General features: G+C 40.4%; 1 protein-coding gene across 1 annotated transcript in view; it reads left to right on the top strand.

Annotated features, from left to right (window-relative positions):
* THSD7A (thrombospondin type 1 domain containing 7A) overlaps positions 1–25,534 on the top strand; it is a 982,498-nt gene that overhangs the window by 272,680 nt on the left and 684,284 nt on the right. The window lies entirely within an intron of this gene.

Below are 25,534 nucleotides of genomic sequence, written 5' to 3'. Positions count from 1 at the left end.
TCGACTTTTATTTTTTGACTTTGACCTGGTCTCGCACGACTAGATTTCCACGGTTGGCGCTATATTTTCGGTGCTAGATTTTACCTCAATCTTTGATAATTTATAACTCCTGTTCCAATTATTAAGCACAGGTTGACTTAGTGACTTTTGTGGTTTACTCAACCAACAACCCAATTTCTCAGACTCACGTTCAGTTGTACCTGTATTTACATGACTGCCATAAAACTATCGGCCACACACCAAGTTTCCCTCATAAGTTATGGCTACCCCCTCTCTGTTTTTAATTGAATGCAGACCCCCTAATCCTTTTAAATCTCACTCTCAGGGGTTTATAATGATGTCTGGATTCATTACTACTTATGCATCTCTTAATTCCTCTAAATTTCTCCACGTTAAAAAGCATGGTAGTGGTTTTTACCAATCCATATAGAAGGATTTTTAATTACACCCACAGGAGGCATCAGAGCTAATGGAAAGAGTTTAATCACATCCTTATTTAAGAAGGATCTTCTCTCACAATTCAACATTTTACCTGTGATGGAGGTAAGGCACTGATTCATGTGGATGCTTGGTATCTCTCTACAAATCATTTGGGGTAAATATTTTAACCATCTAATTACCACTTATTAGGTGAACATTCCATCTACTCTTATCTATGCAATTGCGCACATCCACTAAACATCATGGTCATTATTACAGAAACCAGATAGAAAATGTTGTGCAAGATATCTTCTCTTCTGATCCAAATATACAGGTTGGACTTAGACTGCTAAGTTGTTTGCAATGGCCTTAGCTCTGATGGTCACCAGCTGACCCTTGCCACAACAGGCTCCCTTTGGCTGCTTTTGAAAGAAGAATTGTTTTTGAGGCTGTAGATATACAATTCATTAAAAATTATTCTTACATGTTAAAATTCTTTTGGGCTGCAGCACATGCCTCAATGCTACGAGGTATATTTCCAATGTCTCCATGGGGGTCAGATTGTAATTTGCATGGTGGGACTGGTGGCTCCCTGTTGGCCATTCCCGTTCCCGATAGGATGGCGGTCGGACGCTCGTCCGACCGCCATCCTGATCAGGCCCAGTGCTCTTAACTTGAAGTATTAGCCATTATAATCAGGCCCAGTGTTCTTAACTTGAAGTATTACTTTCTTAAAAGCTGACCCAAACATTTACAAGATTCAAATGTGTATCTTAGTCATTTCTGTAGCTCAAGAGTAGGTTACTATGCGCATGTTATGTTAGAAGATTTGTAAAGTGCCCGGTTACTCCATTTGGAGTCTTGCTGCGCTGGATTCCAACTACAGACTTGCAAACCTGCCAAATTCTAGCTAATGATCTAAGTTTGTCTGCAGCACCAGGTCTTCAGTTTTTTCCAGAGCAGGACTTCAGAAGGCTCCATTCTTAGGTTCAAAGGGAGTAAATTCCAGAGCCGGGCAGCCAAGAAGCTAAATGAGTCACCTCCCAAACATGCTATAATTATTTTAGGGATCACTATCCGAGCAGTTCCTGAAGATCTATGGCATCTGTTAGAGGTGATAGGGTTTGATCAGAGGGAAGAGGTAGCAAGGACCTTTCTGAATTTAGATTCTGTAGTGGAAACACAGTGCCTTGAAAGATACTCTGTCCTTGGTGGGAAGCCAATGAAGTTTGATAGAACTGTGCCAGGCGAGGAGTGTCTTTGGAATGTTCAAAAGTATCCAGGCAGCAGCGTTTTGCAGCCTTTAAAGTATTCTCAGCCAGTCCTTAGAGGCCCCTAGGTACAATACGTTGCAGTAGGCTAAACGGGACACCACAATCGACTGGATTAGGTCTTCCAGGCAAGAGCACCATGATGCCTACAGCCTGAACACACTCTCAGAAATAGGCACATATTCTGTGAATGGTTACTGCTTGCCATCAACAGCTGAAAACCATTTCGTTTTTCAATCACTTGAGCATCTGCAGTAGATCTGCTTTAGTAATCCTGCTTACAATGCTTTAGGTCTCTTGCCAAATATGCGTGTGATCCACCAACTGTTTTCCACAAAATGAGCTTGCTCCAAAAAGCACCAGGGGTTTTCTTGTCATGGTTCTGGGCATGTTAACTATAAAGTTTTTTGAACCGGTCACTCAAAAATAGTGCTTGCTGCCATCTGGGATAGAGATGACATTGATTCCATAAGGTGACTTTTGTGCATTGAGACAATTGTGCCACTGGCAAAACAGATCTGTTCCACAGAAAGCTTCACAATAACTGGTGACACATCAAGGGTAACACAGCCCTATGGGGCATGTCCAGCTGACGAGAACTACTAGAAATGTCACTCAGCCCCCTTCCTATTGATCCCAATGTTCCTTCAGACTGATGAGAGAAGAAAGTTTGACTTAAACGCAAGCTTGTCATTTGAGTTAGCTTTGTTAAAGATGCCCTAGTTTTTACTGGCTTCTGTAAGCTCTGTGGGCCATGTTCATTGAGGAGTCTGGGGAGCTGATCAATGTTTTTGGTTGATAGATCTAAGAAGCCCAACTGGTTTTGATTATTCCCGCAGAATGTTTTGACAATATTGTCTGAAAATTTGAGCAGTCCCCTCATGAGATCTTCTCCATGGGAAGTGTCACATCCCATGCCAGATTGAAACCAAAAAGGAAGGTGCACCAGCAAAAAGTCCAAATTCAAAATGAAGTCCTTTATATTTCCTTTATTCTTGTAATGTAAAAATGTGTGATAAAACCTCAGCCAACGCGTTTCGTTCTTAACACAAGAACTTCTTCAGGACTGAAACGAGCGACATAACAACAAATAAATAAACAGCACAACATATATAAATAACATATAAAAACATATAGAAAAACTATTACTTACAGGTAACAACACAAGAAAATCAACACTGATACATATATATTATTAATATAAACAGACAACAATAAAATATACATAGATACACATATATGTGAAAAGCTGCAAGTATGTTGTGAGCATACATCACTAAGTATTTTTATATCTAATCCACCTCATCAGGTAAGGAGTATGGTCACGACTAAGTCAAATCGAGACATAAGCAGACTTGGAAAATACAATGGAATTATAGTGTCATACATAACATAATCGTGCTATACACAAAACAGAAAATATGAATCAGAAAATAGTAGTCTAACCAATATCTCCAAAAACTAAATAAGAGTGGGAAAAAAAAGAGAGAGAAAAAAAATCCCATGCCACACCACTCAGTCTGTTTTTCTTTTATTTCTCCATCCTAATCACCATCATTGGGGGGACTTGACTACATGCATCCACTTATTGCCAGCAACTCTTGATTCCAGGAAGAATTTCTTTGTCTCATCGCTCTAATCCTCCAGCACCCTTCATTTTATTCAGTCTCTAATATTTCCTAAATATAGATTGCAGTGGTGAGGATAGTGATCTGTGATATGTGATATGTGGTGAGGATAGTGATAAATGATATGTGAGAGCACACTTGAGGATGCTGTGATAATTATGGTGGCTGTTGATTTCTCAGTGAAGTGGGAGGATGTGTCCAATGCTGAGACAGTAAATGTCATGGTACTCGCACTAACTTTGACAGTATTCACTCTCCTCTTTCTCTCCTTCTTAATCCCCCGAGGATTCAGTAGATAAACAGGATATGATTAGGGTTCTTTCTGTCATGAAGCACATTAATGCGTTCCTGTTTAGTACAATGCTTGATATAAGTAATCATGGCTTACAACGTGTTCATAGCGAAATTTGAACAAATGCCTAGGCAGATGGGCTTATGTTTAGGCTTCAGGTCTAGGGTCTAACTCCTATGATATCGTCAAGGTACATAGATGTGGAGTTAAGAATAGTGTTTGCACTTACATTCTTGATATTTTGGTCCCGGATATTTTTGTCATGATAATCTGTCCACATGATATATGCGTTTTCAATATTCTGTCAGTGATCCACCTAACGTCTTCTGGGTACTGGATGATAGTTCATCTATATCGAAGAATGGTACCAGTATTGGCACTGAAAACAGAGGGGAGTGGCTTTTTGGTGATGGTGCTCCCTCCAAAGTCTCACTCAGATTTACAAGACCTGTCACCATTCCTTTTCCCACTACCATCAGCCGGCTTGCTTCGTACTCACTGCTTCAAGGCTCGGAACCCTGTATCATGGAGGTGGATTCCAGGGCGTTCTCATGGCCTCATCCTTTGTTCTGTGTTAATGAGCCTCGATTCCATTTCTACTACCAAAACAGAGGATGAGGTCATGCTTCAAGTTGTCTATCTTGATTGAAATTGTCATGTCGTCTACTCTCCATGACATTGTCGAAGGTGTACACTTTCAGTGTGTCCCCTCTTCACTAGTCTCTGCTCCAAATCCAGATGAATCACTGTGTATATTTTTCAGACTGACATCCTTGACTCACAGGAGTGGGCTTGTCTAGAGAGAAAGATAGTGCAGTGATGAAGGCTTCGGTGACAATGAAGGAATGCCTATGTCATTGGCCTATAGATTAATGATAATGTAGTTCCTCACGGTTTCTCCCTGTGCTTTGAGATTCCTTCAATAGCTGTTTTGAACAACTTTGGGGGCTGTGGGATTTTCCTGACATTATACTGGTACTGTTTGATTTATATATTTTATGAATGTGTGCACCAAAGATTATGATATTCTATTGAGAACAGGTTTGTATGTTTTGTAAAACAAAATCACAACAGTATGAAATGATCTTATTAAAAATATATTGAGAGAATTGATTGTTTTCTATAATCTGCACTAATAATTTGCAAAATATTTGAATGCGGCGACATTTGTCACATTTGGATTTTTTTTCAAAGCTTGGTCAATTATTTCAATTGGATTCTTTTCTACTCTGTATTACAAGTCTAATTAGTTCACACAAAAGTAGAGATTTAAAAGGGTTAAGAAGTAATAAATAAAACAATTGAAATTGAGTTCCTGTAAATACAGAAGTGAGAACGGATGCTTGCTGCACACTGCTCTTGCCTAATGTTTTATCACTTAAGAATAATTGGATAAGTAATAAATTGTTTGCTAATTATTTAGGACAGTTATGTGGCATTTTGAAGGGTTTATTATCATTCTGTAATTTTCGTCGAAATAAAATGAGGCTTCAAGCACAGCAAACAGTGGTCTGCTCTCAGAATAAATTGCTTCATATACAGTGGATGAGTGGGCTTTCAACGGCGTTTTTCAAGCACCACTTTTTTGTTCATAAATTATCTTGCGCAAACACAATTGTGGTGCAACCTATTTCAGAAAAGGAAAATTAGAAATTAAATGCTATCTTCAAGAGTAGAAAATAAACACTTTTGTTATGCAAGCATAATCATCGATGTAAAATACAACATTAGACGCGGCATGTGCGATGACTTAGATAAAACATGGGGCATGCTGGGTAAGGACCGGCACTAGAAAACATCTCTGCAATAGCGCTGAGGACTGCGCCATATGTATTTACCAGGTATAGCACCTCAGTCATGAACCTATCTATGCGCATACGTCAGACTTGAACTCCCAAATAACTTATTTTAGGAGAGTAGAAGTATTTTTCTAATACAAAAAGGTTGTTTGTAATCTTAATTGGATTTAATAACACATGTATTTCTGTGTAAGTAGATCAAATCCTGGGATTGAAGAGTACGCGCTCCAGGGAGAGAGAGACCTGAAAGTGTGTGCACTCTCATACATTTAAACTTTTGTGGGGATTCACAAACAGTTTTGGGACCTTTTTCATACAAGAAATGGTTGGAGATTTAGGGCCTGATTACGCGTCTGACAGTCCATGGACCGCTAGACTGGTGGAGGCACAGTGGAGGGGGTCTTCCAACCACCCTATTACAACTAGGGCTGTTGGGGTGCCATTGACCCACCATGACCACCATGGATCAGAGATCCTTGGTGGTGGCACGGCAGTCTTGAGGCTGCAATATGCTTGGCAGGACCGCCGCAGTCCCACCAAGCATGTTACGAGTTTCCTCGCCACAATGGTTTCATGGCGGTTCCTTTTCCATGGAAACCGTGGCGAAGAGGAAACAAAGGGGGACCTACAGTGCCCCCTGTTGCATGCAGGAGGCACGTCTTGTGGCCCTCTGTGTGCATGCACCCCAGTACCTGCACAGAATGGACAGCACAGCACCAGTCCATGCCGTGTAGGTATTGCCTTTGTCATTCCCATTGCGGTGCCTATTTAATAGGCACCACCATTGGAACGTCAAAGAACCACCAGCCAGTAATTAAAAAAGACATAATCTGGCAGGTGGTGAGAAAACAGGTTTGGCGTTGTGGCAGCGGGGCGGTCCTGCACCAACAATGCCAAACTCGAAATCAGGCAATTACTCTTATCTAGGGCACAAGTAAATCCCTTTGCATGGTAGGAATGGCAAGGAACCTTCCCTCATAAAATTGATTCAGGTGTGGAGAAGAATTTTCACCAGGAAGAAAATTATTTTCTGCCAGGAGAAAAAAAACAACACGTTTTATACATATAGGAATATACTTGCATATATTCTCTCCTGAAAAATTAATTCACAAAACCTTTTCCATGATTATGTCTGAGAAGCATCAACTGGCACTGGTTTCCAGGTGCAACCTGGAAATGTTTTGTGAATTCCTAAATTTATTAAAACTTTACCCATGTACAATTATTCATTTCCTAATTGATTTAAAAATGAGGCCTATAATCCTCAAAGAGATGTAAACAGTGGGGTTTGGTCCTTGCTCGTGCAAGGGTCTGCATCTGAGTGGTAATGCGCAATATCAGGAGCTGTTGAGACGAGAGTGTCCAGGGCAAGATCTGCACACAGGATCCTCTGCTTTAAGAATGTCCACTTGTGAGTGTCTGTAAATGTTTGCATTATGTTAATCTCAGCACACACTACCATCATGCATGTGAGCTGAGAACCCCTTTGTACGGTACAATGACATAGAATGGGTCTTTATGGTCTGGAAGGCCAGACTAGGCATGCCTTCATTTGTTATGTGAATGCTGTCCGCTCTACAGCTGTAAGCAACTGATACTGTGATCGCATGAATTCCTAGTTGGATGACATGCCGATTACCTAGTCTCTGCATGGGCAAGTGGCCTCCTATTCTCACCGCGTAAACAGTCTGTTAAATTCATTACACCCAGGCCCTGCACTACAAATTTGTGCATAAGCGTAGTAGGAGTAAGTGTGCATGTGTGTAGGCTTCAGTGTAGAGCAGATGTGTGTAAGAAATATGTATGCCATGTTGTCCTGTGGACACAGATGAATTCGCTTTGGTCACTTTGTTTGGTTCTGTGCTCAAAATGGAGTTAAAAAGGCCTGCCAGAGTGTCATAGAGTATTGGTGGCATCCTTGACTCTGACATGTGGGCAGATGGAGACAGGATTCCTTTTTTAAATGAGGCATCAAATTGCTCATGATTCATGGATATTTGCTTCTGACAGGTGCAATGCAATTAGTTCCTCTGGAAGGTGTTAGGACTGCAGACTAGGGTCTCTTTTTTTATAAGGGAATTTTATTATGAGACAGAACCTGCTTTTCATTGCCCTAGGGGTACTACGTTAACCTAAAACAAATATTACATTTATGAAATATATATAATATAAAAAAAAATCAATATTACAACTTCCACTTATAAAGAAAAATATATACTTTTCATTTAAATAAAAAAATTAGGCAAACATAAATTAATAGCATTTTGAAATAAACATAAATAATAAAATAAAAAATGCTAGCAATAAATAAAAATAACAACACAATATATAAATAAACAATACATTGCCATTATATGATTGTTCAAAATAAGTTAATAAAATAATGATACTACAAAAAATTGAAATACATATTACAAATAAAATTACTTTTAAAATTAAATCACAAAAAATCTTTAATACATTGAAAACAAGAAATTTACAGTTCAAAAAACCCAATTCACTTTTCCCACTCCTGTAAAAGCAGCGAAAGAGAATGTATTGGGATTTAGAGGGGCCAAAGTCCTATCCAACCCAACCCGAGCAAAAGAAGCGAAAGTGCTGGATTTTGAAGGGGCCTGGTCTACTATTCCCACTCCAACCTGAGTGACAATATTGAAAGTGTTGATCTTTGAAGGGGTAAGATTTCCACTTCCCATTCCAATCTGAACAACAGTAAAGAAAGAGTTGGACTTTGGAGGGGTCAGATTTACTTTTCCCACTCCAACCCACGCAACAGTAGGGAAAGTCGTGGACATTCCAGTAGCCAGATTTGCTGGTTCCACTCCAGCATAAGAAACACTAGGGAAGTTGTTGGACTTCAAAAGCCTCAGATCTACTATTCCCAGTGCAAAATTGAAAAAATAAAACACTTAACGTATATAAAAAGTTAATACAAAACATGTCCTAACAAATTCGCTAAAACTGATATTTTGAGGGTATGCAGATTTGCTGCTGCATTTTTTTTGCAATTAATATTTCGCAATCTGCACTACAACACGTAAATAAACAGAACTGCAGTTAAAAGAGGCAAAATGTACATAGGCAGGGTGTTGAGAGGAACAGGGCATGGGGGCAACCCCTGTAAGAAACAGCAATCACTACGGGGCAAACACCTGCGTCAAGTATGTGTTGGTGTTTGCACCATGGTAAAATGGCCACAAATCATTGTTCCACAAAATTGTGAGAAGCTCCCTTCTATTCCAAAAGGGACAGGGTCTCAAACTTAATCACAACATGTAAGAATTCCTTTTGTAACACATACATCAATTCACACCATTGGTAACTATATCTCTTATTTTTTTATAAAAATTTGATCTTTTATCTATTATTGTATATCCACACTCTCTAAGCACCGACCACTGTATTATGTAAAAATGTGCAGATTATTGTATGGATGGATATACATTATTATATAAATTAATCAAATCTCCTTTTTTTCATAAAAAAATAAGAGATATAGATACGAATGATGTATGTGTAACGGAAAGGATTCTTACTTGTTCTGATTCACAAATCATTGTTAACGTTATACAATTTATACTAATTATTACAAATTAAATTAACACATTAACAAACGAAATAAAAATACAAATATTTACTCATTGTAAACATTAGGAAATATATACATTTAAAACACTTCCAAGCCTACTTTCTCAAAATCCAACAGCCGCAAAAGCAAATTAAAATAACAGTTGAAAAAATGACAATTACACAATAATTAAAAAATAATTCTAAATTGTAACTAGTATATAGAAAGTGAAAACATATTACAATAGAATTTATATAAAAAATCATAAAAGTAATTAAATAATTTCCAAAAATCACAACCTCATTAATCAATTACCAATTACAACAAATAATCACCATTCCATTTTAAATTATCTATTAAATAATTTACAAAAAATAATTAACATGATTAGAAATCAAATTAACACAATAAGATTTAAAAAAAGGTATACATAAAATATTTAAAACAATTATTTAAAAAAAACTATCCTATTCCCTACAAGACGCCATGCCATGAATAAAAAAATTCAAAGAAAGTAAAAGAATCTTTAAATATATTAGCAAATCAAAACTAAAATAAACTACACTAAAAATAATCAAACAAATTCAGCATTATAATAAAACTAAATATTGAAACAAAACTAATTAAACACACAAAATAACAATATTATATACAACTATTTAAAAAAGATTTAAAGTGCATAAAAACAATATTGTTATGTTCAATATTCTGCTCCACGAAATGTTATACTATTCAATATTTTTAACATGATATTTGTTTCAATCGATATTTTTGAAACAACGTTATGGTCACATGCTTCAATGGCACCCCCAACCTTACAATGTTCTAATATGCTGCTTACAAGCATACTTCCATCACCTTTTTGTGGTTTATGTAACACCACAAGTGGCCAAAAGTAAATGCAGACATGGGTCATTTGCTTGCTGTGAAACAGGACTTAAGCTATACCTCACTGATGAGGCCGTTTAGGTAGTGGCAGCCGGCACAGGTAAGAGTGGTGAGGCAGTGGGGTGGGGGCGGGTGGGGAGCGGGGAAGTCGACATACGACGGGATAAGTTAAGCAAAATGTTTGAAAAATAAAACCACTTACCTTGCACTCGCCGCATCGCCAAGTCAGCAATGCGGCGAGCGCAAGGTAAAGGTAAATGTTTTTATTTTTTTTATTTACCTTCTCCCGTTGTATGTCGACATCCCCGCCCCCAACTCACCCGGCCCCACGCCACACCGCTCTTACCTGTGCCAGCCGCAACTGCTTTTAGGGGTGAAGCAGGTCTGGGTTGCTTCTTTTGCCTTGTGGAGGGGCCTCGTCTGGCAGTTTAGCGCAGACTGTTTCCATGAGCTGCAGGGTCTGTAATGATTTGCATAAGGTGGGCTGTAAGAAAGTCATCCTTTTTTCCCTATCACCCTCATTTTTGGACTGATTCTGGTAGTAACTGACTCAGATTGTGCCCTGGGCTGTGCTAACCAGGGCCAGTGCTCTGTGTAAAAGGTATATGGTAATTAGGTGTAATCACAATTAGTATGACAACCTACCTATAAGCCCCTAGTGTAATGTAGGGCTTGGAGTTTTAGTGACTCAGCAGATTGAATGCACTTAAGTGTGCACAGCTGTGTGGCCTGCTTCCATTGTAAAAGACAGCCCTGCTTTGCAAGCAGATTTTAAAATAAAACAATTCTCAATTTTGACTTTGGATTTAAAAGTACTTCCAAAATCTTGAGTGACCTTACTTTTAGATTTAGGTCAATCCTAAGGTCCACCGTAGGTGTCCGGAAGGTAGGGTGCCATGTAAAAATAAACAGGGAGATTTAAATAATATAATAATAATAATACGGAATTTTGTAAAGCGCGAACAGCTACCTCGCAAGGAGGTGTCCCGGCGCTGCAAGAACAAGATAATTGTTTTTGACCAAGAGGGCTAAAGGTGTTGGCGTCTAGCGTGGTTGAGCGAAGAGCCAGGTTTTCAGCATGCGCTTGAAACATGCCTCGGAGGGAGCCTGTTGAAGAGCAGGGGGCAGGGTGTTCCAAATTGTTGCCACATTGGCCGAGAAAGTCCGTCCTCCCAGCCGTGCTCTTTTTGCTCAAGGGACTGCAATCTGAACACGGTTGTTGGATCGGAGGAGCGAGCTTGGGTGTATCTTGGCAATCGGGCTTTCAGATAGTTTGGGCAGGTGCCATACAGTGATCTGAAGGCCTATGTAAGTGCCTTAAATTGTATTCTGTTTGCTACTGGTAACCAATGAAGTGAGAGAAGATGCGGAGAGACCGAATGCTTAAAAGGGATCCGCATTAGTAGTCTCGCAGCCGCATTTTGGACCAGTTGTAGTCGCTGTATAAGGTATTTTGGTAAGCCCAGATACAGGCCGTTGGCGTAGTCCAGCCTCGATGTCACTGTGGCATGGATTACTGTTTTTCGGCAGCTTACTGGTAAGAGTCGCAGAATGATGCAAAGGACAGACGGTCATCCCACCGCACTCCCAGATTTTTTGCCGAGTGGCTGGGCGAGGGGGCTTGTCCCATCTCTGCCGGCCACCAGAGATCAGATGGAGGAGGGGGGCCTTTGCCGAAAATGATCACTTCCGTCTTGTTAGCGTTAAGTTTTAGTTTATTTGTGTTCATCCAACAAGCCACATCTTGGAGACAGCCCTTGAAACTTAAAAAGGACGCCACCGACACTTCTGAATACGGAAACACCAGTTGGGTGTCATCGGCATATGAAATTGCCTTGACGCCCCAGTTGGCAATCAGCGTGAAGAGTGGAGCCAGGTAAATATTGAATAAAAGTGGGCTAAGAGCCGATCCCTGGGGAACACCGCAGCTGAGAGCCTTAGGTGTTGAAGAGACAGTCCCTAGCGCCACCTTCTGTGTTCTCTGGGTCAGATACGACTGTATCCACCCCAGTGCCTGGTCCTGGATGCCTAACTCCGCTAGTCGTGACAGCAGTTAAAGGAGGTTATATATGCCTTGTTGAAAAGCTGCCCGTTTTGTTTTCCCCATTGTAGCACATTGGCTCTATAGCCTAACATGGGAAGAATTTGATAAAGTATAACTATTGCCAGGAGTGAGCTGAAATAATAATCCAGAGATTCAGAAGAAGAATTACGATAAACCCAACTTCTTGCCCAGGTTGCATTTTTTATAACTATTACAGAAAATAAGTTATAGAACTTGTTTTTCTGATGTGCTAATATCCAGCCTTCTAGGAGCCTCTCCTGATTGGCCAGTCTGTGACAGGCTAAGCCAAACTCCTCTGATGAGGTGTGAAGTAGCCTGCATAGAGGCAAAGACATCTGGTGGGAGGATATCTGCAGCTGCACAGCAAAAGGCAGGATTGGGGTGGATTAGCCAAACTGGTCCTTAAAGAGGGACTGACAGTTAGGAAAGGACACGGTCTCACCCCCACTTCCTGCACCCCAGCCAGACAGGAGCCCCAGTAATTCAGTCAGCAGAAGAGTTGGAAGGGGAGTGTTAGGGAAATTAGCAACACCAGTGGATTTGCTTGGCCAGATCTTAGCCTATAGGAGAGAGTTTCTCCATTTTGGATTTTGCCAAACACAGCTATCTGCGACAAGAATATGTCAGACTTTGGAGGAAGCTGTCACACTTTTGGGTGGTACCTTGTACCTCATTGGTCAGGGGTGCCGCCCTGCTTGTCACCCAAGAACACTGGATAAATATGGTAGAACTGCCCTGCAACTGAGATCCCTGCATGAAACTACAAGAAGGAGAAGGACTACCCTGCTGATCTCCTGGCCTGCATCAAGAGGACTGCACTCTTAAGGATTGCATGAGCTGCACACTTTGGTCTTCAGCCGATAAAGACTTTGCTCTGAAAAGTGAAGGAGTACATTAGCAGAAAGCACCATCTCCAGCACAAAGAAACCAGCTGACAACCTTCAGCTAGACTTTAAAGGATTTGTTTAGGTGCAATGTGGGAGATGTAGTCCCAACATCCCAAGGAGCAATGCAGAGCTTGTGGACCAACCCGTCATCAAGAGTCAAGCAGTCAAAATCGAACCGTACCCCATCCTGGATTTCAGGGTTGTCCCACTGAATGCTCCGGAGCACAAGACTCCCAGAATTTCACCGAGGCCTTGCGCAGAACCAAGCTGCCGGGCCCTACCGCTCAGTGTATATGACCCACGCTCCTTCGCAGTCGGCCTCACACTTTGACTTTGTCCTGGTCAAGCGCGAACAGCTGTCCCAAGTTGGCCCTTTTTGTTTTTAGGCACTAGAAATATTTAATCTTTAAAAAATCATATCTTATGTTCCCTACATTGGCTTTTTATCATTTTGGTGTCATTTTAATCATAAGAATATTTCCTATTTTTATCAATTGTTGCTGGATTTTTATTGTGTGCTGTGCCTTACCTATTTAATGTATTGGTGTTTTGAAATACTATACACACCTGTCTCCTAAGTTAAGCCTGTCTGCTTGCAGCCAGCTATCAAGGTTTAAACAAGGGAATAATGTATTGAGGGGAAACAGCATTTACAACGCTGTCTCCACAAAGCGGTACCTTTATAACATGGTTGTTACAAAGACTTTGTTCTTATCACGCGCACCATTACATCGCAAGTCGTTACAATGACTTGCTGTAGGGGGCGCGCTGGTGTTGGATATACAATCCAACACCTTCCCTGCCGTTGCACAAACTGGAGAAGGAATACTAAATAATACTATTCCTAAGTACAGCGCGCCCCCTATCGCAAGTCGTTTTAACGACTTGCAATGTAATGATTTGTGTGGTAACAACACGGTCATTGTAACAACGGCGTTGAAAAGGCATACGATTTATTTGCATGCGTTGTAAACAGCCATATTCTTTATTGAGACCTTAATTGGGCCTTATATTGTGATTCTGGTCTTATTTCTAGTGGTAGGTACGCACTTATCTCTACTAATAAACCACATGACAACATGGGCCTTTGTCTAAAGTAGCAAAGTGAGTGAAAACAATCGGTTGGAATGTTGTAAAGAGTGATTGCCAATGGTTTTGTCTATTTTTTAGCAATTGTCTCCTTATCTCTGTGTGTTTCATGTAACTCCCTCAGTGGTTAAGCGTACACTCAGGTATCCCTAGCTCACCCTGCCACCGGATACAAGCTATTCCTCACTAAGTGAAAAACAATGAGATGGAATGCTTCCTTTGTGGTTTTTGTGAGATTTACGTTCCCTAGCACAAATTACTAACAAGTGCAAGGCTTATATAGCCTGTCTGTAATGTTTTCTGACATATAGAGTGGTATCTTTAACGTACATTGTATAATAAACTACTAAGTAAACAAAATCCAGTACAGGTTAATGACAACACCAAAGAATATGCATGTGATCGATTTCTCATAAAATACATTTCAATAGAAATTGTTTGCATATTTGTTGGTCAATAGCAATGCTTCCCTACCTTTGCATGATAGTCTCAGACCTACATTTAAGAAAACAATAGTTAAGATTGTCATCCTATGATGCTTCTTCCAAATGATGTACATCTGCTCAACTCTCCTTAAGCTATCTTTTAATATATTTATTTTGCAGCTCTGCCTTTTGCACAGAGAAAATAACCTAAATTCATCACAGAAGACCTGTACTTTAACCTCTTCAGCGCTGCGCGGATTCCCGCGCAGTGCTGAAAGATCTGAGCGCGGGCGGGGCCATGACGGAACGGTTCCGTCATAAGCACAGCCCAACCGGCGTGCATGACGGAACCGTTCCGTCATCGGCATCGAAGAGGTTAATAGCCAATGTGTTTACCAAATACCATGCACACAGGCATAAAAGTACACACAAACACTTATGTTTACTATTACACTAATTACTGATGAAACAGCCAACAATCAATAATGCTACTTTTTTGTCCTCCCTCAACTGAGCCTTAAGCAAAGTTGGCTGAGAAGAATTAGAGACATTGGCCCTGATTACTAGTTAAACAGAGCAGAATAAATGCACTCTTTCATGCTTTGGTTTTGTTACTCATAAATGTGAGTTGTTTGATTTTTCCGCTCTAGTTTTACAGGGTGTGGCCAGAAAAGTTCCAGAAGGCTTTGGCTGCAGCAGCAGCTAAGAACCGTTATGTGTATTTTTGGTAAGGGGGTGCATACAACATTCCTTCTGCTAGGAAAAAGCTTCCCCCTCCCTCCCCTACCTCCCTCGTCGTTCTTCCTCAAGCTCAACCCCACCGACTGGTCCATGCGCACATTAACCACCTATGCAGAGCACAGGGATGTAACACAGGCCTCCGCAGCCCCGGCGGTGCGGGGGGCCCGAGCTGCAGGGGGCCCCCTCCACACCGTACTCTGTCCTGAGAGCTCCATTGTAAATACGGAGTGGGACCCTTTATGTACCTTGAAATGGGGCCCCCTCAACTGTTGTTACGCCAGTGGCAGAGCAGGTAATGAAATGCATGCGGTAAAATATCATGGACTAGAGGATTGCTGGTGGCCTTACCACAGGAAAAACTATCCCACGCGATAATTCCCTGGGGTCTTACTCAGAGCTTTAAGTGGGCCGGGTCTTGCCCGTGCTCAGCACCGGCTGTTCTAACAGGCAGGTGCTAATGGTGCAGTTCGGGTTCCTCAATTTCCCCTTACTACCACGGACAGAGTGATTTCACAGTCACACACACACACACACATCACACGCTGGTGGGGCCCATAACACCAACATTCATTCTGATCAATCTATCCGTACCATTTTATTCAGAAAAAGGGGATTAAACATTTAGTTCCGAACTACACTGCTTTCCCCTTGATGGGAACTCGCTAACATCATCTAACAGAAATCCCTTTCTCCTCCTCCCCCTCCCATCAAGGAGAACAGCTAACTTTGCTGATGAATCATTTAGTTGGAATTAGTTTAATGACTCCTTAATTCTCTGAATTAATCAATAATACATTTCAATGAAAGAACAACGCAACACATAAATTCTATTTAATCTTCCTTCATCTAAATTAAATGCAGGTTAAACCTAATTAGTAAATTTCTTCTTTTGTCATATTTACCTATTCTGGCTATTTGTCGTTTTCAAAGTCAGAATCTGGTCCTCAGTCAAATCGTCAAAGTTCTATTCTATTATGCAGAGTCACCGTCTTCTCCGTCAGCCTAACATCAGGATACTGGATATGGTGGAGTGCGTTCTGAACGACCCTCTCTAGTCTACTATTATTTATACTAAAAATTTACATTCAAATGTTACAATCTTCTTTTTCAGAGCTTTTCATTGGTCAATCAAAGTACATCTTAATTCATCAGGAAACATTCGATGTCGTTCCCACAGGCTAAAAGTTCCAAACGAATTTATGGGAACGTTGGCAATTCATGGTTTAGGTTGCAACAATTTGTATTGAAGGGTTGGCTTTTCGCCTGGCACAGCGATGACAGTTCACCGGCAGGTCGCAGCTGCTTAGGTTTGCGCAGGCGCGTTTCTCCATTCCCTTCATTGATTTTACTTCGTAAGGTCTGATTCAGTCGGCGGCCATTTTACAGCAGGCCCAAATGGTCAACTTAAGCAAAGAAACATAAAAACGTCATAAATACATTGAAATGATTAAACAGTGTTATTTCCCTTGCTAATACCCATATGTGTGTGCATTTATCTAGCCATTTGCCACGTCCAAAGCCATTATTACTTGTTTATTTAAGCAGAATTCACGATAACATAACATAAGCAACGTTTATCCTATTAATATGCATACAGACTTAGTTTACATATTATCTTTAGCCATGCAAAGCAATCCCACGTATATTCTCTTGGTTAATAAGGTTGATTAGTTTTGAAAACCACACTCCATTAATTATTATGATTAATCATTAGTCATTTTAATACAAACAGATATAAATGGATTGGGTATATACCCGCTCCATCAATCCCCCCTTTGGTGATTTTATCACCATAACAAAACCCACAAAAAAATCAATTTATTTTTCCCTTTTTATGGAAATTCGAAATGTTTTCTTGCTCAGTTATAATTATGTTTCTCCTTCATCTTCTCTTTTTGTTTTGTCATACATACTCTCCTTCCATTCTTCCAACTCTATCTCTTCAAGATCCCTTTCTTGTTTCTTTTCCTTCTTTTTTATAATTTCTCGTCTAATTTTCTTTTTATTTTTTTATGTCTGCAACACATACATCCTAATCTAAGTATTAATAATATGAAAATCACACACGTTAATGGAAATAATATTTTCCCTAATATAGTACTACCTAATTTTCCTAAGAAAGCTTTAATAGCAGCCATCTTATTACTAATTTTAGTCCAGATACTTTCAACCTCCAGTGGTACTATTTCATCATGCAGTTCGGTAATATTTTTAAAATATACCTTTAAATCTTTGCTTTCATCAGGAATGTAAGTGCAACAGTGTTGAACTTTCAGCATTCCACAGACTCCACCCTCTTTTGCCAATAAGATATCAAGTGCAAGTCGATTTTGCATAATCATAGCACGCATAGCAACCATTTCAGTATTTACCAAAAGAAATCCTGCAGCGGTGCTTGTTGACAAGCGCTCCACTATGGTTGACAATTTCCGAATATTATTTGCATTCAAAGATATTCCCACTGCTGGTATCAAGGCTCCAAAAATATCACCTACAATTTCTAACCAAGTTTCTCTTCTACTACGCATTAATAGGTTATGTGGTCCACTATTTTCTACTCTATCCATGTGAAAAATCTTTGGAAAGACCAAGCCAACATAACATGTGCCATATCAATGGTCGGGCAACCTGTAATAAGCCTTGTTCCCACAAATGTAGTCCAGTCCAGGAAAAACTGGATCTTCTCTGCCTCTAAATCCCCATCCGGATGCAATAAAATATGTATCATGACACTCACTTGTCCCTATATAATAATAATCATATTGGGATCTTTCCCTCATAATACATAATTTGCCTTTCTGTAGCGAATCTATAGCTATTGTTGGTCTAGCTTCACTCTTTGTCTCCTTTTTCCCATCTATGTCCCAAACGTTTTCCCCTACTTCATGTCCTTCTGCCTTTTTATGTATCTTCAATCTCCTTTCTTCGACCATATCTAGAAATGTTTTCTCTTCTGTCTTCAAACTGCAGGTTAAATTGTTTCTAAAGATATATTCTAAGGTTAGTTCTTTAGTCTCTATAAAAATCTCACCTAGTACATTAGCAGTTTTAGCTCGATTCAATTCATTATTCATGGGTAATTGTCCAAGAATGTTATCTATATTAGACAGATTATATTCTAATTTCCCTACTTGATAAAATATACTTGTTAAAACGCTACATGTTATTCCATAAGTTGCTGGAAGGTGATGATAAGTCACTCCTTCTGAAACAGAGGAAGGCAACTGCATACATACGTAGCAATCCCTTACGTCCATTGTTTTTACATCTTCATACAATAATTTTGAAAATACATTGCTAGAAAAATCAGTTATAGACCTATCCTTGTGTAGATGTTCAGTGCTTGTTTTAAAAGGAACTACCTTTTGTGAATTCTTCACTACATTAGTCATATTCTTTGTATGCCCTTCTAGTGTATCTAAAGTTAATTTGAAAGAGATCAAAAGAGCGAGTACGCTCCAAAGAAGCATTAATAGTCCTGTACAACAACAACACATTTTACACCATCTTCTCATAAAGGTACATCTACTCTTATTATCATCTATGTTAGCCATCTTGTTAAATTGACCGTGTCTTTTGACTTAGCCTCTTCTACTCCACTTCTTGTATTTTCCTGAAAGAGCTAGGCCATTATCAGGTTATCCTAATCCTTCAATTCCTTATTCAATCCTTTATATTTTCTACAAGGACCTTCTTGAAATCACTCAGTTTGGCATCTCATCGTTTTTCACTTCCTTCTCATCATCCACATACAGAATTTCCTGATCTTCCGCTTCTTCTCCGATATCGGATAGGATAACTCTCAGGATTTCCGCTGTTTCTTCTTCCTCCACCACTTTTAGTAAAGTCTCCTCTGGATTTCCTTGACTATCTACCTCTTCTCCTTGTTCAGGCAGTGCCACATACGTCCATTCAGGTAACTTATACTTCTGGTTTGGTTTTTTCGATCATTTGTTTTCTTCAGACACTTCTGTCTCTCCCTCTTTTTCTCTGTGCTGACTTGTTACTTCGTTCACTTGTTCAGCTTTTGAGGGCTTATCTCGTGTCAATCGATATCTTAGTCTCTTTATGTTGTTTGGACAAAGGTCTCCTTTAGCATTTCTTCTTGGTTTGCCTTCTTTACTGTTTCTTTCCTCGATCCAAGTTCTCTTCCTGAGAACTCGACCTTCTGGTTCACTGTCTTCAGATTCTGTCTCATTTGGTTTTTCTTTTCCACCAGCTGCATTCTCCACCTCTTGTGTTGGCCCTACTTCTGTCCCTCCTCGGGTCTCCGACACGCAATCTTTCTGCTTGCTGTTTGTCCCTTCACCTAACTCAGTGTTGGATGTCCCTACACCTCCTCGGGGGTCATCCGCAGAAATCTGTCCCTCTCTCTCTATTTCTGTCCCTTCTTCTCCTTCAAGAATTTTCTCAGGTGGAACTTCTCCTACTCTTTCATCGGGTGTGAATGTTCCTTCTGACGAGACATTCTTTTCTTTTCTCTTCTTCTTTCTGTGCTCGCCACTGGCGTTTTGCTCGTCTCCAGAATCTGAACTATCTGAAATCTGCAATCTCTTCCTCAGAATTTCTTCTCTTGGAGTTGGAACTAGTCTTGGCTCCTTTTCCCCACTTTCAGGATTTTCTTGTGTCTTTGTATTCTCATTGTCTGAATCAGCACTTGATTCCGAATCATCGAAATATTCTTTTCCAATGCTATCTGCTGGATTTGGAACTCTCAAAGTGTGACTTGCATGTATCCATTTTTTCAGTCCAGCACACTTCACAGCAGTTGTTGTGGTCAGGATAACTTGCCTTGGCCTTCCCCACCTTGGAACCAAGCAATTCCTTCTTCTGTGGACTTTTATTCTCACCCAGTCACCAGGGCTCAGGTCATGGGCTGGTTTTCTCTCAAGGGTGGTGGCATCCACTCCAACCTGATGAAACACAGAATGAACTGCGTCAGCCAGGCCTTTACAGTAATCCAAAATCATGTCATCAGTTATTGTCATCAATTTGTTGGCTGGAACAAATACGTGTCTCATGGCTCGTCCCATGATAATTTCGTGGGGACTCAAACCTGTAGTTCTGTCTGGAGTAGATCTGATTGGCATCAAGACTAGAGGCAAGACATCAGGCCATTTCATTCCTGTGGCTAAACACATTTTCCCTATTCTGTTCTTGATCGTACCATTCATTTGTTCAACCACACCAGAAGCCTCTGGTCGATAGGCACAATGTAGTTTTTGTTGTACACCCAATGCTTCACAAATCAATCCCATGATCTCATTGTAAAAGTGTCCTCCTCTGTCTGATTCAATGGTCACTGGGAACCCGAATCTTGGGATGAATTCCCTTAACAAGAGCTTGGCCACTGTGATTCCATCATTTCTTCTTGTTGGGTATGCCTCCACCCACCTGGAGAACAGACAAACTACCACCAGAACATACCTCAACTTGTTATAAGGGGGCATTTCAATGAAATCTATTTGCATTCTGGTGAAAGGTCCTCCCTCTCGGCCTATTGTGCCTAGGCTCACCACTGTTTTCCTTCCAGGATTGTACTGCTGACATATCAGGCATCTTTGACAGGGACTCTCTGCTATCAACCTGAATTTTGCATTGTACCAGGTCTGCTGAAAGGCCCTTATCATGGCATCTCTCCCTAGATGTCCTTGGCCATGATACATCCGTGCCATGGTTGACATCATGCTATCAGGCATTACTGGTCTTCCATCCCGATAGACCCACACATGATCTTTCTCCCTTGGTGCACAACCTGCTTTTACCCACTGTTTCATTTCTTCATCTCCTGCTTCATCCTGCAACTGCCTTACTTCTTCCCAGGTTCGCACAACGTTAGTAAACATTATGGAGCAAGAAAACATTTCCTTTTCCTTTGCCCTATTGATTGAATACTGGTTTCGGGCACAGTACTGAGCCATGTCATTGGCATATCGGTTCCCTGTAGTGATATAATCACTACCTTGACTATGAGCAGCACATTTTACAACTGACAGTTCTTTTGGCAACTGTATTGCTTCAAGCAATTTTCCCACCACTTCTGCATTCTTTATAGGAGTTCCACTTGAGGTCAGGAAACCTCTCTGCAGCCAAAGTTGGCCAAAATCACGGTCAACTCCAAAGCCATACTGGCTGTCAGTTATCACAGTCACTCTCACATTCTTCCTGATTTTTGCATGCTCTTGTCAATGCCACTAGTTCTGCTACTTGAGCGGATTTAACTCCTTTCAAATGTGATGCTTCTATGACTGCAGCAACTGTGCATATAGCATAGGCTGCACTCAACAATCCTTCATCTGTTCTCAAACAAGATCCATCCACAAACAACACATAATCACTTTCTGTCAATGGTAAATCTTTTATGTCTGGTCTGGGTTTCGTGCAAAAGTCAAGCACATCCAAGCAATCATGATCAACATCATCTCTTACCTCCACTCTCTCTGCATCTGGCAATAGTGTAGCTGGATTCACATTCACACATCTTTCCAGACTCACATTGGTTGCACCTAGAATGACCTTCTCATACTTAGTCAGCCGACTATGTGACATGAACTGTGTTCGGCTCCTTGTTAAAGGATCGCCACATTATGAGGTACAAACACTCTTACTGGATATCCCATCAAAATGCCTTCACTTTGCTCTAGGCTTCGGCATGTAGCAGCTATTGCTTTCAGACATCCTGGCAAACCTACTGCCACTGGATCTAACATTAACGAAAAATATGCAACTGGTCTCCTCAATCTTCCATGTTTCTGTATTAACACTGAGAGTGCACATCCATTTCTCTCACTGCAGTACAATTCAAATTCTTTCTCATAGTCTGGCATTCCCAGAGCTGGAGCTTCGCAAAGGCTGTCTTTTAATTGTCTGAATGCTGCCAATTCTTCTTTGTTCAATTCAAGGGGGTCTTTAACCTCACTTTTCGTCAATTTTACCAATGGCTTGGCCATCAGGGAAAAGTTACTTATCCACTGACGACAGTAGCCAACCATCCCTAGGAACATTCTCACTTCTATTTGAGTCATTGGGGCTCTCATTCCTCTAATAATTCTGATTCTGTCTATGGTTACTTTTCTCAGCCCTTTTTCAATGTTATGTCCCAAATATTGTACTTCCTTTTTACAGAATTGCAATTTTATTGGAGATACTTTTAGTCCTCCATCTGCCAAATGATTCAGCAAAGCTATTGTGTCCGTTTCACAAGCTTTGCGTGTTTTTGATGCCAATAATAGGTCATCAATATACTGAACCAGAACTGAATTTTCAGGCATGGTTAGACTTTCCAGAGATTTCTTTAGCAACTGATTGAAAATTGAGGGGCTCTCTGTGTACCCCTGTGGGATTCGGCACCATGCCAAAATACACTCTCCAAACCGAAATGCAAAAATCGGCTGGCTGTCATGATGCAACGGAATGGAAAAGAAAGCATGACACAAATCAATTACTGTGTACCATTCTGCATCATGGGGAATCTGATACAAAATCACTGATGGATTTGGAACAATGGGACAACATGACACAACAATCTTGTTAATCTTCCTCAAATCCTGCACAATCCTGACCTTCCCATTGGGCTTTTTCAGTCCCATTATAGGTGAGTTACATGGACTGCTCATTATTTCTCTCAACACTCCTTGTTGAATCATTTTCTCAATTAAAGGTGTCACTCCTTCAATTATTTCAGGTGTCAGTCTATATTGTGGAATGTTTGGATAAATTACTCCTTTTAGTGTAATTTTTACTGGATCTATATTTCTCATAAGGCCTACATCTTCTCCAGTAAAATCCCAGACTCCTGCTTTTACTGACTGCTTCAATTCTTTGGGTAATTCGTCTGGGTTAAATACTGCATAAGTTTCTGTAATTCCATTTTCTTGATCAGCTATTGTCATTTTATACAGTACATCCTCATCTGGCGTCTCAAATGCTATTCCATCTGGAGTACAGAATATAGTACAATTTATTTTGCACAGAAGATCCCTTCCTAACAAATTCACAGGACTGGTATCGCACACCACAAATCGGTGCATGTCTGTGAATTTCCCTATCTTAACCTTTACCGGTTCTGTAAGGTAGGTCCTAATCTGGGTGTTTGACACACCAACTACTTGGATTGTTTCATCCGAGAGAGGAAGATTCTTCACATCTGCTGACCTGACAGTAGATCGCGTAGCTCCAGTGTCTACTAGAAAAGTAATGTTTTCATCATTAACTTTCCCATCCACAAATGGTCCTGTCTGATCTTTTTCTAGAGTTGCGCCAAGTACGCACTCTTCTTCCTCTCTTCGGCACCGTCAATAATTCTCCTCTGACTCACTCTCCTCATTTCGCAGCCAATATTGTGAAACAGCGCTCGCGCGTCGCGGTTTGTTTGCCTGTTCTTCATTGTAGAATCCCACTTCTTTGCTATATTTCTGGGTATTCCTGCTTTGCGGTAATGGCAGTTTTGGCACCTGATTCTGTGGATTAACAGCCTTTTGCTGTTGCTGCGGTGGGCCACTCACCTCACACTGCACCTGTGGGTTCAATGATGGATTTTCATTATTAGTACTTGGTGGATATTTACACTCGGATTTCCAGTGCCCTAACCTTCCGCAATTGTGGCATGGGAACTTCTTTTTAGCTTCTTCTATATTACCTTTTCCCTTTCCTGGGCCAAATCTCGGTTTGATTCCTGGGTTATTGGCTTGTTCGACTAGCTGAGCTTCCTGTCTTTCTGCGACTTTCACTTGAGCCCACATTGCCTTCTCTTTTAGTTTTCGCTGTTTTGCCTCAATCTCATCACTAAAGTAGTTGGCGTGTCTCAAGATTTCATCAATTTTCTTGCTTTGCCAATCTACAGTGTGCTGCTTGATCATTTCACTAATTTCGGGACGTAAACCATACACAAATCTGTACACAAAATGACTTAGATCCTTTTCTCCCAGATTTTCATCTCCACTAAATTGTTTGAAAGCTAATATTAGCCTTTCATAGTAAGTATAAACTGATTCTTTCACTTCCTGATGCGTTCGATCTATTTTAACCCAATCTGTTTCTTTGGGAGGCACTTTGTTTTTTAAAAATACCATAACTTGTTTGTATTTCTTCATTACCTCAGGGTCTGGTGCTCCTGTTTTGGGATCTCTCGGGTATTCTTTAGCTGGCCAATCTATGACTATTTTGCATTCTGCCCATAAGTCGGCTGGCACTATTATATCAAATAAGCTATTTAGATCAATCCACAGTACCTTTGACAACTTAACAAATCTGTATACCTGTCTGTACCACTCGACGGGCTTTTCTCGCAATCGAGGGAAGTCATTTGTAAATGACAAAATGTCCTGTCTTGTCCATGGGACATGCACATATCCCCCTCCTGGAATCTCTCTCATAGGAAATTCTGTCACTACCTTTTCCTTTTCTCTCACAGGAAATGCTGAGAAAGTTCTGTCTGAGGTATCATCCCGCTTTCTATACCACCTGCTGTTCCATTTGTCCACATCTCCCCATTTCCTCAACAATGTGATTATGTCCTTAATCTGCCCTATTCGTCCTGCAGTGTTCAAATTTTCAATATCCTTTTCCGTGAAATCTACTCGGTAAGGCTTCTGTAAAGCTTTTACCTTATCCATGTCAATTCCCATTTCACTTGCTATTTCTTCTAGCCTGTCATGTAAATTCTTTGCTCTCCAAGTGACCCTCTTACATAAGAACAACAGCTCCTCATCCTGGTATTTTTTCAGCTTTTCTGTGGGAATTGTCCCTACTATTAATTCTTCTAACACCATGCGTAATTTTGCCACATCTATGGTTTGGGATTCTTTCTCTTTACCTTGCAAGCCCTTCAGCCATTCACTCAATTCGTCTGTAGTAATACCTACTGATTTCTCTACATTCCCTGGTTCTGTCATTCTCTGTGGTTCTAATAGTGGTCCCACTACCATTCTGCTTCTTTCTACAGTATCAGGATTATAAAATGGGTTATTTGACACATGTAGTTCACCTTCACTCATGGTGTGTCTCCAAGGATTCTCCTTTGCTCTTATTAGGGGTTGTTCCGCTTGTCTATTGCTCACATACGGAACTGTTAGACTATGCTCACTTTCTTTCTGCTTCTCAAAAATGGGCATAACTGGACCTATGGTTACAGGGACTGTAACTGCTTCTAGATTTTTAGTCAATTCTCTTATTTTCTCTGTCAGTTCTAACGTGGTTTTTGCTAATTCCCTCAATTTTCACTCTCAGCCTTATTTTCCATCTCTCTTTCCCTAAGAGAATTCCTTCTCTTTACCTCTGGAGTCGTAATTTCTGTTTTGATGATTCGCAGGGTTTCCCTCACTGGAGTACCTGATGTCAGCGTCTCTGATTCCTGTCTGTACGGAGGTGGGCTTTTGTAAAACATATCATCTAGGACATCATCCTGTATTTCATTTGCTCCATACCTTCTAGGCTCTACATTATGCCTTTTCTCTATACATT

The sequence above is a fragment of the Triturus cristatus genome, chromosome 10, assembly GCF_964204655.1.
Source record: "Triturus cristatus chromosome 10, aTriCri1.1, whole genome shotgun sequence".
In the NCBI taxonomy this organism is placed as follows: Eukaryota; Metazoa; Chordata; class Amphibia; order Caudata; family Salamandridae; genus Triturus; species Triturus cristatus.
Note: the sequence above shows the minus strand (reverse complement) of the source record. Positions and strands in the feature narration are given on the sequence as shown.